At 38.4% G+C, this 16,938-nt stretch overlaps 1 long non-coding RNA gene across 1 annotated transcript; it reads left to right on the top strand.

Annotated features, from left to right (window-relative positions):
* Positions 1-297: 297 nt before the first annotated feature.
* On the top strand, positions 298-16,561 carry LOC105476608 (uncharacterized). Its single transcript, XR_984163.2, has 3 exons — positions 298-492; positions 14,000-14,231; positions 15,383-16,561. It is a non-coding gene; the product is annotated as an uncharacterized lncRNA (long non-coding RNA).
* Positions 16,562-16,938: the final 377 nt, after the last annotated feature.

Here is a 16,938-nt window from a genome sequence, read left to right on the forward strand (position 1 = left end):
AGTAGTCCTGCAAAATTGGATCAGCATAGCCAAATGTTGCTGTCTTGAAAAGACTAACAAAATCATTATATTCCTGCAAAGACAGATCAAGGAAAACAGAGAGGGTAACACAGAATGAGAAAAGGGCCATCACTACAGATCCTATAAACATAAATGAATCATAACAGTATACATTAAATAACTTTACCAATTGGATTAAAAATTGACATATTCCTAGAAAAATGTAATTCATCAAAACTGACAACAAATATTTTAAAATCATTATTATTTATTTATTGTAAAGACAGAGCTGTTCAGTCAAGGTCAGGGCATCACGGCGGATGGGAGGCAGAACTAGATTGCAGCTCCGACTCAAATGGACAGAGCAGCATGCAGAGGCTCGCATTGTGAATTTTAATTCCAGAACAACTGCAAGAACCAACCAGGAATTCCAAGGGGACCCATAGACCCTCTGAAGGAAGCAGAGTGCTCCCAGGAGACACCACCAATACTGTGAGTGCCCAAACTGTGAGTGCCCAAATTGTCTACCCTCGAGCGCATATCCCCACTTGGGAAACTGAAAGTCTAGCTTACTGAAGGAGATTCCAACCTTACCTGGAGCTGAGTTCATTTAGAGAGCCAAGTGAAATACAGGGGTAGAGGAAGCAGCTAGAAAGGCCCTGTGAGCTCACTGGGTCCCCAAGAAGGCCATTCCTGCCTGGCATCACAGGGATTTTTCAGGAGGGTGAACAGAAGAACAGGGAAAGTGCCACAGGAAGAAGGAAATCTCCAGCTTGAACTGGCGAAGAAACCTCCTGGCCAGAACTCTGGGGAAGTAATGAATCTGGTGTGCAGACTCCACAGGCGGGGGGAAACACAAAAACCCTACTTGCTTTTGCAGCTGAGAGGCAGGTAGCCTGGGGCAAGTTTTCAGCCCTGGTTCCCCACTGCCTGGAAACAGACTCAGTGCTGTTAATGGGTCATGGTGGGAGTCAAAAAGATGCTTTGGATTGTGCAGGAACCGAGTGAGGCTAGTGACTGCCAGCCTTCCCCCACTTCCCTGACAATCTGCATGACTCCGCAGAGGCAGCCATAATCCTCCTAGGTACACAACTCCATTGACCTAGAAATCTTACCCCCATCCCCCACAGCAGCTGCAGCAAGACCCACCTTAGGAGAATCTGAGCTCAGATACGCCTAGCCCTGCCCCCACCTGATGGTCCTACCCTACTCACCCTGGTAACTGAACACAATAACATATAGTCTTGGGAGTTCTAGAACCCCATCTAGCATCTGTTCCTCCCCACACTACCACAGCTGATGCTCTCTGGAAAGTGCCACCTCCCAGCAGGAGGCAAACCAGCACAAAAATAGAGCATTAAACCACCAAAGCTAAGAACCCTCACAGAGACCATTTCACCCCTCCGCCACCTCCACTGGAACAGGTGCTGGTATCCACAGCTGAAAGACCCATAGACAGTTCACATCATAGGACTGTGCAGACAACCCCCAATACCAGGCCAAAGCCAGGTAGACTTGCTGGGTGGCTAGATCCAGAAGACAGATAACAATCACTACACCTCATCTCTCAGGAATCCACATCCGTAGGAAAAAGAGGAGAGTACTACATCAAGGGAACACTCCTTGGGACAAAAGAAGTTGAACAACAGGCTTCAGAACTAGACCTTCCCTCTGACAGAGCCTACCCAAATGAGAAGGAACCAGAAAAGCAACCCTGGTAATATGACAAAACGGGGCTCTCTAACACCCCAAAAAAATCACACTAGTTCACCAGCAATGGATCCAAACCAAGAAAAAATCCCTGATTTCCCTGAAAAAGAATTCAGGAGGTTAATTATGAAGCTTAATTATTAAGCTAATATTAAGCTAATCAGGGAGGCACCAAAAGAATTCAAAGCCCAATGCAAGGAAATAAAATATATATATATATACACACACACACACACACACACATATATACATATACATATATATGTATGTATATATCTTGTATGTAGTGAAGAGATACATAGCCAAGGAAATAGATAGCTTAAAGAAAAACAATAAAAACTTCAGGAAGCATTGGAAACACTTATAGAAATGCAAAATGCTCTGGAAAGTCTCAGCAATGGAATTGAACAAGTTGAAGAAAGAAATTCAGAGCTCGAGGACAAAGTCTTTGAATTAACCCAATCCAAAAAAGACATAAAAAAAAGAATAAGAAAATATAAACAAAACTTCCAAGAAGTCTGGGATTATGTTAAATGACCAAACCTAAGAATAATCAGTGTTCCTGAGGAAGAAGAGAAATCTAAAATTTTGGAAAACATATTTGGGGAAATAATCGAGGAAAACTTCCCCAACCTTATTAGAGCCCTAGACATCCAACTACAAGCAGCACAAAGAACACCTGGGAAATTCATCACAAAAAGATCATCGCCTAGGCATATTATCACTAGGTTAACTGAAGTTAAGGTGAAAGAAAGAATCTTAAGAGCTGTGAGACAAAAGCACCAGGTAACCTATAAAGGGAAACCTATGAGATTAACAGCAGATTTCTCAGCAGAAACACTACAAGCTAGAAAGGATTGGGACCCTATCCTCAGCCTCCTCAAACAAAAGAATTATCAGACAAGAATTTTGTATCCAGCAAAACTAAGCATTGTATATGAAGGAAAGATATAGTTGTTTTCAGATAAACAAATGCTGAGAGAATCTGCCACTACCAAGCTACCACTACAAGAACTGCTAAAATATTGAACTCTAAATATTGAAACAAATCCTGGAAACACATCAAAACACAACATCTTTAAAGCATAAATCTCACAGGACCTAAAAATCGAAAATACAACTTAAAAAACAAAAACAAAGCAAGCTACACAGACAAAAATAGTATGATGAATGGAATGGTACCTCACATCTCAATATTAACATTGAAAGAAAATGGCCTAAATGCACCACTTACCATATACAGAACTGCAGAATGGATAGGAATTCACCAAATAACGATCTGCTGCCTTCAAGAGACTCACCTAACATGTAATGATTCACATAAACTTAAAGGGGTTGAAAAAGGTATTTCATTCAAATGGACACCAAAAACAAGCAAGAGCAGCTATTCTTATATCAGACAAAAGAAACTTTAAAGTAACAGCAGTTTAAAAAGACAATGAGGGATATTATATAATGATAAAAGGCTTCCTCCAACAGGAAAATATCACAATCCTAAACATATATAACATTGGAGCTCCCAAATTTATAAAATAATTACTAATAGACTTAAGAAATGAGATAGCATCATAAAAATAGTGGAAGACTTTAATACTTTATTGACAGCACTACACAGGTCATCAAGCCAGATGAAATTAAAACAAACAAACAAAAAAATACAAAAGATAAATGAAATGAAAAGTTGGTTCTTTGAAATGATAAACATAATTGATGAGCCATTTGCAAGATTAACCAAGAAAAGAAGAGAGAAAATCCAAATAAACTCAACACGAAATGAAACAGGAGATATTACAACTGACACTACAAAAATACAAAAGATCGTTGAAGGCTACTGTGAACACCTTCATGCACATAAACTAGAAAACCTAGAACAGATGGATAAATTCCTGGAAAGATACAACCCTCCTAGCTTAAATCAGGGAGAATTAGATACCCTGAACAGACCAGTAACAAGCAGCAAGAAAGAAATGGTAATTTTAAAATTACCAAAAACAAAGTCCAGAACCAGACGGATTCAAAGCAGAATTCTACCAGACATTCAAAGAAGAATTGGTACCAATCCTTTTGACACTATTCCACAAGACAGAGAACAAAATCATTCTATGAAGCCAGCATCACCCTAATAGCCAAACCAGGAAAGGACGTAACCAAAAAAGAAAAGAAAACCACAGGCCAATCCCTGATGAACATAGATGCTAAAATCTTTAACAAAATACCAGTTAATCAAATTCAATAACATATCAAAAAGATAATCAACCATGATCAAGTGGGTTTCATACCAGAGATGCAGGGATGATTTAACATATGCAAGTCAGTAAATATGATACACCACATAAACAAAATTAAAAACAAAAATTACATGATCATCTCAATAAATGCAGATAAAGCATTCAACAAAATCCAGCATCCCTTTATGATTAAAACTCTCAGAAAAATCAACATAGAAGGGACATACCTGAAGGCATTAAAAGCCATGTATGACAAACCTACATCCAACATAATGCTGAATGGGGAAAAGTTGAAAGCATTCCCTCTGAGAACTGGAACAATGACAAGGATGCCTACTCTCACCACTCCTCTTCAACATAGTACTGGAAGTCCTAGCCAGAGCAATCAGACAAGAGAAAGAAATAAAGGACATTCAAATCAGTAAAGAGTAAGTCAGAGTCTCACTGTTTGCTGATGATACATTTGTTTGCCTTGAAAACCCTAAGGACTCCTCCAGAAAGCTCGTAGAACTTGTAAAAGAATTCAGCAAAGTTTTTAGATACAAAATTAATATACACAAATCAGTAGATCTTCTATACACTAACAGCAAACATGCTGAGAATCAAATCAAGAACACAACCCCTTTTGCAATAGCTACAAAAAAAAAAAAAAAATACTTACGAATGTACCTAACCAAGGAGTCAAAATACCTCTACAAGGAAAACTACAAAACGCTGCTGAAAGAAACAAATGGAAACACATCCCATGTTCCATGGATGGGTACAATCAATATTTTGAAAAATTACCATACTGCCAAAAGCAATCTACAAATTCCATGCAATTCCCATCAAAATACCACCATCATACAACACGGAAATTAGAAAAAAATAATTCTAAAATTCATATGGAACCAAAAAAAGTACCCACATAGCCAAACCAAGACTAAGCAAAAAGAACCAATCTGGAGGCATCACACTACCTGATTTCAAACTATACTATAAGGTCATAGTCACCAAAACAGCATGGCACTGGTATAAAAATAGGCACATAGGTTAATGGAACAGAATAGAGAACCCAGAAATAAACCAAAATACAGCCAACTGATCTTTGACAAAGAAAACAAAAACTTAAAGTGTGAAAAGGACATCTTTTCAACAAATGGTGCTGGGATAACCGGCTAGCTATATGGAGAAGGAAGAAACCGGATCCTCATTTCTCACATTATACAAAAATCAACTCAAGATGGATCAAGGACTTAAACCTAAGACCTAAAGCCATAATAATTCCAGAAGATAACACTGGAAAAATCCTTCTAGACTTTGGCTTAGGCAAGGATTTCATGACCAAGAACCCAAAAGTAAATGCAATAATAACAAAGATAAATAGCTGGGACTTAATTAAACTAAAAAGTATTTGCATGGCAAAAGGAACAGTCAGCAGAGTAAACAGAAAACCCACAGAGTAGGACAAAATCTTCATAATCTATACATCTGACAAAGTACTAATATCCAGAATCTGCAATGAAGTAAAACAAATCAGCAAAAAAAGAAAAAAAAAAATACCATCAAAAAGGAGCTAAGGATACGAATAGACAATTCTCAAAAGAAGATATACAAATGGCCAATGAACATATGAAAAAATGCTCAACATCACTAATGATCAGGAAAATGCAAATCAAAACCACAATTCAATACCACCTTACTCCTGCAAGAATGGCCATAATCAAAAAATCCAAAAACAGTAGATGTTGGCATAGATGCAGTGATCAAGGAACACTAATACACTGCTGGTAGGAATGTAAACTAGTATGACCACTATGGAAAACAGTGTGGAGATTCCTTAAAGAACTAAAAGCAGAACTACCATTTGATCCAGCAATCCTACTACTATGTACCCAAAGGAAAATAAGTCATTATACAAAAAAGTTACCTGCACATGCATTTATAGCAGCAAAATTTGCAACTGAAAACCATGGAAGCAGCCCAAATGCCCATCAATCAGTGAATAGATAAAGAAATGTGAGATATAATACATTATATCTATATATATATGATGGAATATTACTCAGCCATGAAAAGGAATAAATTAATGGCATTCATGACCTGGATGAGATTGGAGGCTATTATTCTAAGTGAAATAACTCAGAAACGGAAAATCAAACATCATATATTCTCACTTATATGTGGGAGCTAAGCTATGAGGACACAAATGCATAAGAATAATACAGTGGACTTTGGGGACTTGGGAGGAAGGGTGGGAGCGGGAGAGGGATAAAGACTACATATAGGGTGCAGTGTATACTGTTCAGTGTATACGGGTGCACCAAAATCTCACAGTCACCACTAAAGAACTTATACATGTAACCAAACACCACCTATACCCTCATAACATATGAAAAAAATAAAAAAAGTTTAAATATTTAAAAACTAGAAAAAAGAGCTGTTAAAGGAATTGAATCCTTTAAATCCTTTGAAATTAAAGGAATTTTCCAATGCCTCCTCTAAAAAAAATTTAAAAATAGAAAAGCCTGGATGATTTCCAAACATTTAAGGGGGAAAAAACACCAATTTTACGCAAATTTATGCAGGAATATTTTTAAAGAGAAATGTTTTCCAGCCAATTTTGTAGGACCAGCATGCCAGCATGACATTAATACTAAAACCTGATAAAGAAAATTAGAAGCCAACCTTCCTTATATCAAAATTCACTTAAAAATTTAGCAAACAATTATGGGACATATAAAATGATAATTCATCAATACTAAGTGGGCTTGATTCCAGAAATGTAAAATTGGTTAACACATTTGAAAATCAATTAATGTAATTAAACACATTAAGGAGAAATTTTCTATTATTTCAATGGACATGGGAAGTTCATTTGATAAAATTTAATACCCATTTGTGATACTTTTTAACTCTTAGTAAAGTAGAAAAGGAAGAGAACTTCTTCCTTAGTCTGACCAATGACAGCTACAAAAAAACCTATAGCAAACATAAAGTTAATACTAAATATCAAAAGCTTTCACTTTCAGATCTTAAATAAGATAAGGCTGTCAGCTAACATCCCTTCCATTAAACAGTGTACTGACTATCTTAGGACAATAAAGCAAAAAGAAGAAATAAAAGGCATGATAATTGGAAAGAAAAAAGTAAACTGCCATTATTCAGAGACCATGTGATTACTACATACAGGCATTCCCAAAGAAGCTACAATTAGAATTAATAAGTAACTTGAAAAATATTTATGCAGATATTTTCCTATGCCATGTTCTAGAGGCTTTATCATTTTACTTGTCACACATATGTAGAGCTACAACCCACTGGAAATACTTTTGTGTATTTTGTGTAAGGTAGGGGGTCAAATTTTTATTTTTTTATATAGGGATACTAAATTAACTTAGTATCAAGGATTTAAAATACATCCTCTCACCACTTCTCTTCAGTGCCATGGATTTTTAAATCAACTATGAATTCCATGTGATTCTGAACCCTCTCTTCTGTACCATTTACCTCTGTGTGTGTCCTTGTGTCAATAGCACATTATCTGAAAACTCTCCAATATTGTTCATCTTTAAAATCACCGGGCATGGTGGCTGACGCCTGTAATTACAGCACTTTGGGAGGCCGAGGCAGGCAGATCACAAGGTCAGGAGTACAAGACCGGCCTGACCAGCATGGTGAAATCCCGTCTCTACCAAAAATACAAAAATTAGCTGGGAATGTTGGAACACACCTGTAATCCCAGCTATTCGGGAGACTGAGGCAGGAGAATTGCTTGACCACAGCAGGCAGAAGTTGCAGTGAACTGAGATCACACCACTGTACTCCAGTCTGGGCAACAGAGAGAGATTCCATCTCAAAAAAAAAAAAATTGCCTTAGCTATTCTTGGCCTTTTACATTTCTATATCCATTTTAGAATCAGCATGCCAACATTCACAAGAAAGAAAAATTCTTACCAATTATATATTATACATATGTAATTATTATGTTAAGACAAATAACGCTTATAACTTATCTTTCTTATCTCAAAGTTAATATACTTGTTAAGAAACATTTGCTGTGTATGCAGTAACATTACTTCTCTCAGTAAGTCAGATGCACATCTGTTAACATACTGCATGCCCTTTAAAACATCTACATGTGGTGCTTAGGCTACTTATTGTATTGGGAATTCATTTTGAGTCATTTCCTGAATTTTATTTTGTTTAAAGTGTTTTATTGAGTTTAGGGCATGTAAATATAAATATTCTCTGCATAAACATCCACCTCAAAAATGTCCCAGTGAGAAATATTTATGCCTCATGAAGTTTGGTTATTAAAAACCAAGTGGCATCAAACAGGAAGACGTTCTGAGAGGTATGCCAGTAGTCACTTCATGGAACAAGAAGACAGAAATGCCATGAAATGTCACCTGTTGGCCAGGTGTGGTGGCTCATGCCTGTAATCCCAGCACTTCGGGAGGCTAAGGTGGGAGGCTGTCTTGAGATCAAGAGTTCAAGAGCAGCCTGGGCAACATAGGGAGATTCCATCTCTACAAAATAAAAATTAGGCAGGTGTAGAATGTACCTATGGTCCCAGCTATTCAGGAGGATTGCTTGAGCCTGGGAGATTGAAGCTGCAGTGAGATGTGATCCCACCACTGCACTCCAGCCTGGGTGACAAGGCGAGAGACTGTCTCTAGAAAATAAAATAAACAGTCACCTGTTATTTTGAATCTTGGCAATTATAAAGAAGTCAATGTTCTGTTGTATGGTTTCTATCTGGAAACATTTAGTTACTCTGTGATGGACAAGCAGAAGGTGAATAGTTGGGTTCTAGCAGGGCTTTGGAAAAGAGAGACAAGTTGTGGTGCTTTACAAGGGAGTGCTTATAGGGATGGGTCATGGACTCAAAGCTGAGACAGACAACTGCAGAGGCTGATGCCCAGTGAAAAAGATGTCCTGGTACTTTTCTATTATGGAAGTTTTAAGCAGGTTTCTGTTATTTCCAAGCTGAAAGTTATATATGAGGCTTATTGGACCAAAATGTTGTCAAAATGGACTAGGCTGATGAAGAAAAGTCAAGATCTTCCCTCCCACCTTCTTCCTTTCCCCGGTTTTTCTGATTCTTCCTTTTTTTTTCCTTTCCCTCTTTCCTGCATCTTTCTCTTCTTCTATTTTCTCAATTTCTGACTTCTTTAGCCTAATTTACTCTTTCATTTCTAATTATTTTCTAATTTCTTTTCTTCCCCTGTTCTTCTATTTCCAGATTCAATCTTATCCTTGTTATCTATCTTTCTGTGCCATGCCAGGATTGGAGAAGAGTGGATAGCCAGGTGACAACAATGATTAGTAAATAACAGCTCTCTTTCAACCCTCCTTGTCGTTCTGCTACTTACAGATCGTATGGAATTGTTATTTGTATAGTGTTTCTTTTTATTTATTTATTTATCTGAGATGGAGTCTTGCTCTATCGCCAGGCTGGAGTGCAGTGGCATGATCTCGGCTCACTGCAACCTCCGCCTCCCGAGTTTAAGCGATTCTCCTGCCTCAGTCTCCCAGGTAGCTGAGGCATGACACCATGCCCAGCTAATTTTTATATTTTCAGTAGAGATGGGGCTTCACCATGTTAGCCACGATGGTCTTGATCTCCTGACCTCGTGATCTGCCCACCTCACTCTCCCAAAGTGCTGGGATTACAGGTGTGAGCTACCACACCGAGCCTTATTTCTTTTTAAATAGTGTCTTACCTATATATTACATGTTACATTTTTCAAAGGCTCCTTGTATTAATCTGTTCTCAAACTGCTACGAAGAAATACCCAAGACTGGGTAATTTATTAATATAAAGGAAAGAGGTTTAATTGACTCATAGATCTGCATTGCTGGGGAGGCCTCAGGAAACTTATAGTCATGGCAGAAGGCAAAGGAGAAGCAGACACCATTTTCACAGGGTGGCTGGATGGAATGCGTGCCGAGCAATGGGGAATCCCCTTATAAAACCATATAAAAAGAACTCACTATCATGAGAACAGCATGGGGGCACCCACCCCCATGATTCAATTATCTCCACCTGTTCCACCCTCGACACATGGGGGTTATGGGGGTTACAATTCAAGATGAGATTTGAGTGGGGACACAGAGACTGACCATGTCACTCCCATATTTTTTACATCATGCACGTCTCATCACACCTCACTGGCAAGTCCAAGGAAACCTGCTCCTCCAAGATTCTACTCAGTAGGGAGGGAGATCAGTTATGGGCACAATCCTCTATACACCAGCCATTCCTGTTCTTACAGAGAGTTAACTATTTGCCTTTCAGCCTTAATTTAAGTTTTGAATTCATTAACAATGCAATTTTCAAAATGAGGTTTGGTACAAGATGCTTAATAACTAAAACCTAGATTCCATGCTGGGATTTCAGAGGACCAAGCTCAGACCCCGGAAGGCAGTAATTTGAACTCAGACACAAGAATACTGACACTACAGTCTTGGGTAACACTTTATGGTTTACAAAACATATCTCTATGCATCGTTTCACTGCAACTGGCAACACCCTTGTAGAGGACGTGGGTCTACCTTTAATTAATGAGAACTGTCGGTTTCTGTGCTCCCATCCCACCTTGAAGGTGGCAGCATTTGTCTCACCCAGACTGGGGCCTCTGGCCATGAACTGTACATTATGCAGCACTAATGATGCAATTAATCCCCTACATTAGCTGACACATCATTCCTTAAAGTAAAATTTTCCAAGTTGAAACCTTAAAAAAAAAAAATAGTTGAAAAGGCAAAGCTAAGGGCCAGCTAAAAAAGACTTGTACAAGGAGTCTTAATTCATTCTCAGCTTCTGCCTATTATATTGACAAATACACTACTTTAATCTCTCCCTACCAGGCCTTGGACACAGTGGTCAAGAGGCCACTTTATTAGAGTTTCTTTTTTTCATCCATTGGTTGGAAGAAAGGTTATGGGTACGAATACCTCACAGCCAGTATTAAAAGGACATACTGGCAGGAAAAAAAATTATATAGTCAGTCTTGCTAAATTAGTTTACCTAAAATTGTATGTGTGAGTGATTTTAATCAAAATCTAATTTCCCCTCTTTTTAGAGTAACTGAAATGAGATTTTTCTAATTTACTTTTTGCGGTTCAAGTTTCTCATAATTCTTCTATGGTAGTGACAGCACCGTGAACGCGTCTGCTGCTACAAAGCATTAAAAAAAAATTAGATTTTCAAATTGATGTGCTAAATTAAAAATGTTTAATGTTTCTCATCAAAAGGCACAGGAGTATGCAAGGGGCCTCCAGTATAGTTTAAAGCGCAATATTTTTTTTCATCTGTTTCTTTAATTCACGACCCAGGGCCACTGTACTGTGAAAATTAACAAGCTATAAGTAAAGGAGTCCTTGTAAGCAGTGTCCTCTGAGAAGTTTCCTTTTAATTTCCTCCCATCCCTTGACATGGTGACCTTAAGGATGTCATACTAAAAAAGGATGTGAATGCCTTGGGTTTGTTTTTTGTTTATTTGCTTGTTGTTGGGTATGTGGGGGGCGGGAGGGGGTGTGCATGTGCATGTGTATGTGTTTCTTTCTGCCCCTGTTGGAGTTTGCCAGATGTTATTAGGATTTGTGAGCCTCTGAGTGATTGTTAACTCCCAGGCTTGACTAGCTAATTCCAATAATTTAGAAAATCATATTGCTTCTGTAACTTGCCTCCAGTTGTTATGTTAAAATCCAAGCTTCTGCCCTGACTGGATGCCTGCTGCCTAGCTCAAGGCAAGGCTGGACATATCCCAAGAGCCACATATCCAGACTTTGGAAGATGACTCAGCAGGTGAAGAAGGCTTGGAAGGGGATTTGCAGTCTTGTACTCAGCTTTTATGTGCATTAGATTCCCCCCAAGTAGCATATGAGTGTTCAGAACCATCTCCTGCTGAAATTGAATTTTATTCCTGAGATACTGGTGAATATAAGATCCAGTTCTCAGATACCACAGCATTTTCTGTTTTTATAAAGTAGGGTATAAAGTTCCATTAGAATTGAGGCAGCTAATCCTATATGGTCCCTCTCTCCACCATTCCTGGCATGGTGTGGTTAAAGAAAATGGGTCTCTAGAAAGAAAAACAAACTTGCCTATGGCCACACAGTAATTCCCAGCAGAGCTAGGCCAAGAACCTAGGTAATCTGGTACTCATTTCAATGATATCTTAAATCCATGGATTTAACCCATCCCAGTGAAGTATCTCTTGGTGCCTGGTTTGACTCATAGCAAAACCATCAGCCCCCATCCCACAAGCAAGCATGAAAAGACATATTACCATTTAATGCTAAGTAACATCAGCCATACATATTGATCAGAAAAGGGTAAAGAAGAGAGAAGGCAGAGACTATGGCCCCTTCCACCCCTCAATGGTCAAAGCCTTTGACACATTTTTCTAAAGTCACTGAGTCTTTAGAGCAGCTCTAGTTTGTTTTTCTCTCCTTTTTCTGCCATCCACACTTCATTCATTAAACCACATCACTTTCTTATTTTTTGCCAGTTCATATCTCTCCCTTAGATCAAAGTGATCCTTAATGGACTCTAGATCACCAAAGCTCTGCTATATGGAAGTTCCAATAAAGCATGTGTTGGAAACAGTCTCCAATGCAACAATATTGATAGACTGGACCTTTAAGAGGTAATTAGACCATGAGGGCTTTGACCTCATTAATAGATTAACGTCATTGCTGCAGGAATATGTTCTTTATTGCAAGAGTAAGTTTGTTATAAAAGCAAGTTTAGTCGTTTCATGTTTTCATGCCCTCTCTTTGCCCTTCCATCACGGGATGACACAGCAAGAAGACCCTCACCAGATGCAGCTTTTGGTCTTGGACCTCCCACCCTCTGGAACCTTGACCAATAAGTTTCTGTTTATTATAAATTACCCACTCTCAAGTATTCTGTTATAGCAGTGGAAAACAGACTAAGACATTACCCAAGACATTAGACTTCTAAATAAATAATAAGGTCTTGATCTATCCACAGAGCACACATTTCTAGAAAGCACCTACATAAAAATTCTAATGGTGGGAATTTTGGTTGCTGTGGGTTAAGGGAAAGAACTATTGGAAGTCATCTTGGCCTTGAGGTATCCTGGGTCACACCACACAAAGAGCAGGTCTGGCTTTGCTTCTCCATCACCAGATAAAGCAAGCTTTTGTGCTATTACTTTCCAACACTATTAGAAGCATTGAAGTAATACAGAGAGGTCAGCAAAGATTCCGTCTTGATGGAGGATGGTAGAAAGATCCTAGTTCATTATTTTTTCTGCCTTCACATGTTCTATCAGTTCATGCTGGCCTAGGCCAAAATCCTCACCCACCCCAACCTACCCCCAAAAAATCAGTTTAATTTTTGTTTTGAAAAAAATTCCATATTCTTTCTCCCTATTCACTTGTTCTGGGATTTTCAATATGTCATTAGGCTGCTTTGTGGTTTCACATAATTGTGCATATTATTTGTTTTATGGAAGCTGCAATTAAGCCAAGTAATAATGTGTTGATGTCATCTTCTCCCTTGGCATAGTGTAAGCATAATGAAAAAGGTGACCGCACCAGTGCTGAGAAGGTGATACTTTCTGCATAGTGCTGTGGATATTAAAGCCTGAGGACAAAAAAAAATCCATTCTCCTAGAAATTAGAAATACAATTATGATGAAATTAGCCTCCTCTACCAAGTTGCAAACAACTTTCCTGAGACTGTGGCTGTATCTTATTCATCTTTGTACAACCCCTATAGCTTATTCATGGCAGGTATTCAACAGTTACTGACTTTATAAAGAATTTAAAGACTTTGATGGGAACCCTGGTTGTCAGTGACCATCAGTTATCATTTCCTAAACTGCGATGCTTTACCCCATAGGAACTGATATTTCCTGAACTGTACTTAGGAGCCTTGGAGTTGGCAGGTCCAATAGGGCAGTAAGACAAGAAGGGGTCTAAGGTTCTACTAGGTACTAGGACATGTAAGACAAAGGGTAAGAGGGTAAGAGCAGGAGAGACAGCCAGTGGCTCACTGAGTCAAAGAGCTTGAACCTCAAAGAATCTCTTTTATTTTTCAGCATCAACTTGTACCTCAAGCTAGAACAAAATGAGGAAGCAAAACTTCTGAAACAATGGGGTAACTGTGAAGACCGTGAAGACAAAGCCTGCAAAGACTTCATGGTTTCAAGGCTTAGTAATGAATGCTTACTTGAAAGAAGTGTGTATCTAGGGCTATGTTGTAATCCCAACTCATCATCATTCAAAACATCCTAAACATCACTTATCTTGAAGTTTTAATAATAAGAAAATGTAAGTTTTAACCTTTGCACCAACAAATTTTACATAGAATGAATGAGTCGGAGTTCTCCAGAGAAACAGACTAATAGGATATAGATATATATTATATATAAAGGGAGATTTATTGTAGGAACTAGCTCAAACAGTTATGGAGGCTGAAAAATTCCATTATCTGCCACCTGCAAGATGGAGAAATAAGAAAGTCAATGATGAAATTCAATCCAAGTCCCAAAGCCTGAGAACCAGGAATGCGGATGTCCAAGAGCAGAAGAAGACAGATGCCCCAGCTCAAACAGATAGAGTAAACTTGCCCTTCCTCTGCCATTTTGTTGTATTGACGCCCTTTAACAGGTTAGATGATGCCCACCCACATTGGTGAGGGCCATTTTCTTTACTCAGTCTACCAATTCAAATGCTCATCTCTTCCAGAAATACCCTCACAGATACACCCAGAAATAATGTTTTCACAGCCGTCTGGCCATCCCCTAGCCTAGTCAAGTTGACACATAAAATTAACCATCTTATAGGGCATCATGTAAATAAAAGTCTGGCAATGAAGGTACTCACAAAACCATTTAAGGCAACAAACTGTTTTTAAGCACTTTAAAAGCTCACACTGATGTATAAACAATAAAAGTTAATTACATATCATTCTGATACATTCACAAAAAGATCTATATTTGGCAAAACATCCTGGCAACGTTTTCTTAGCCCAGCATATTTACTGCACCCATTTGAAAGTAATAAAGATGGCATTTCTGAAAAAGTATCCCATAATTCAAACTATTCACTGCCCCCTCTGTAAGCACAAACCACAGAGATTTCACTGTAAATCTTGAGAAAATGCTCTGCCTTATAAAATGCTACCAATTCGCACTTTAAGTTGCTTAAGTACAGAGTCAAGAAGCGTCAACTAGTCACAGAATCTTAGACTACTGGAACTAAATAAGTAAATTCTAAGATTACTTGGCCTCATCACCACATTATACTGATAAAGCAGTCTTGGGAAAGTTAAAAATTTTGCCCAAAGTAAAGCAATGATATGTAGAATTAGGACTTGAACCTTTGTGCCTCCTACCTCCCAAACTATACTAATTCAAAAGATTGCAGATCGAGCACCTTATGTTGCTTTTATTCTGTAACAAATAATTTTGGAATTACAGAGGAAGCTGCTGTGGAACAGGGACTCCAACTGACTGCAGGATTCTAACTGCACAATGATTTTGTATGTTCCTGTTCTCATCTTCCATATAACAGCAGACATAGTGTATTTCTGCTTTTCTAAGGTATAGTATGTGCTTCCAGACTCTCCATGGGCCTGTTTTGTGGATGGGTCTAATCACACAGAGGACACTTCTTACTTGATAGTTACATGGAGAGATAATGTATTTTTTTCCAGCTTAGCCCCAAAGCAATCAGTTGACAAGTCCAGAGAAGACCCCTGCGGTAAAGTGAAAATATAAAGACTCTCTGGGTAGCAGGTGTTTCCCTTTTAATGACAGCTTAACTGGTGAAGTGTTGAGCAGAACACTGCTGTTTATACCCGCTGTTTGCAGTGGGCTGGAAGCCAGCCCAAACCTGCCTTGGTGACATTTCAGGTCAGACTATTATATCAGGAAATTCCCACATAGCCAGTGGACAGTGGCGGGCTGCAGCCTGCACACTTGTAACTAGATGCAGAAAAGCAGAAATTCAAGGAAAGATGGGCAACCTAGGTCTGTGGTGCACAATGAAGGTTTTAAGGGGCAGAAGAGAACGAAGTACAAGCTTTGCCTGAAATCTACATGTCTCTGGTTAAAGAAGAAAATTACATAGTAGATGATGACATGAATGGAGAACAAATGAAATCATGTTTAAGACTGCGGTGACTCATCTTCTCATTCTTTCACACGGTAGATTTATGTCATTAAGCTCCTCGAATGGTAAAGTACCCACTAGTCCGTGGATGAGTATTTGAAAGCTAATATTCTTCAACCTTCATTAAATGTATAATCTGGCAGAGTAGGACAAATGTATACAAATAACTTTTAAGTACAGTAAAATTGACCTAAAAACAAAGTTCTTTCCTAATTTGAAGGCTGCAAAGGATACTTTTCTGATCAATGGTACTAGAAAAGACTTAAAGAAAACATGAATTTGCATAAGGAGTAGGACTTCCATCTATTAGGAGAAATAAAATAACTTTATAAGTTTAGCAATCAATATGAATTGAAGATTGGGAAAAGGGATGCAGACATGTTAGGGAATACTAGGAAAAAACAAGGACCCCTATGTTAAATGGAACAAGGCTCTTTGCAGGAAAATAATAAATATTAAGCCTGAAAGTACAAACTTGGCTAATATGGTTGAAGTGTTCGTAAATGTGAATGAGAAATGTTTTCTTGCATTGAGAGATATTGAATGTTTTTGATATGAAAACACCAGCCATTTGGTCTAGGTCCCATTACTCACTGCACAGAAACCCAATCACAGAGACAACAAGTATTGCCAAAGAAGAAGGCTTTATTTAAGTGCTTCAGCTGCAGAGATGGGAGATCAGTCTGAAAAGCATCTCTCAAACCAACTAAAATTTGGGGTTTACATAGCAGAGAAGGAATGTAGTATGTGTGAGAAAACAGGAATTAGGAGGGTAAGAAAGAGGAGTTGGTCAACAGAAAGCAGGCAGTCAGTTGGTAAAACAGGAATTAGGGAGAGGTAAGGAAGATGAGTTTCACTTCCT

This window comes from Macaca nemestrina, chromosome 8 (assembly GCF_043159975.1).
Source record: "Macaca nemestrina isolate mMacNem1 chromosome 8, mMacNem.hap1, whole genome shotgun sequence".
Lineage (NCBI taxonomy): Eukaryota > Metazoa > Chordata > Mammalia > Primates > Cercopithecidae > Macaca > Macaca nemestrina.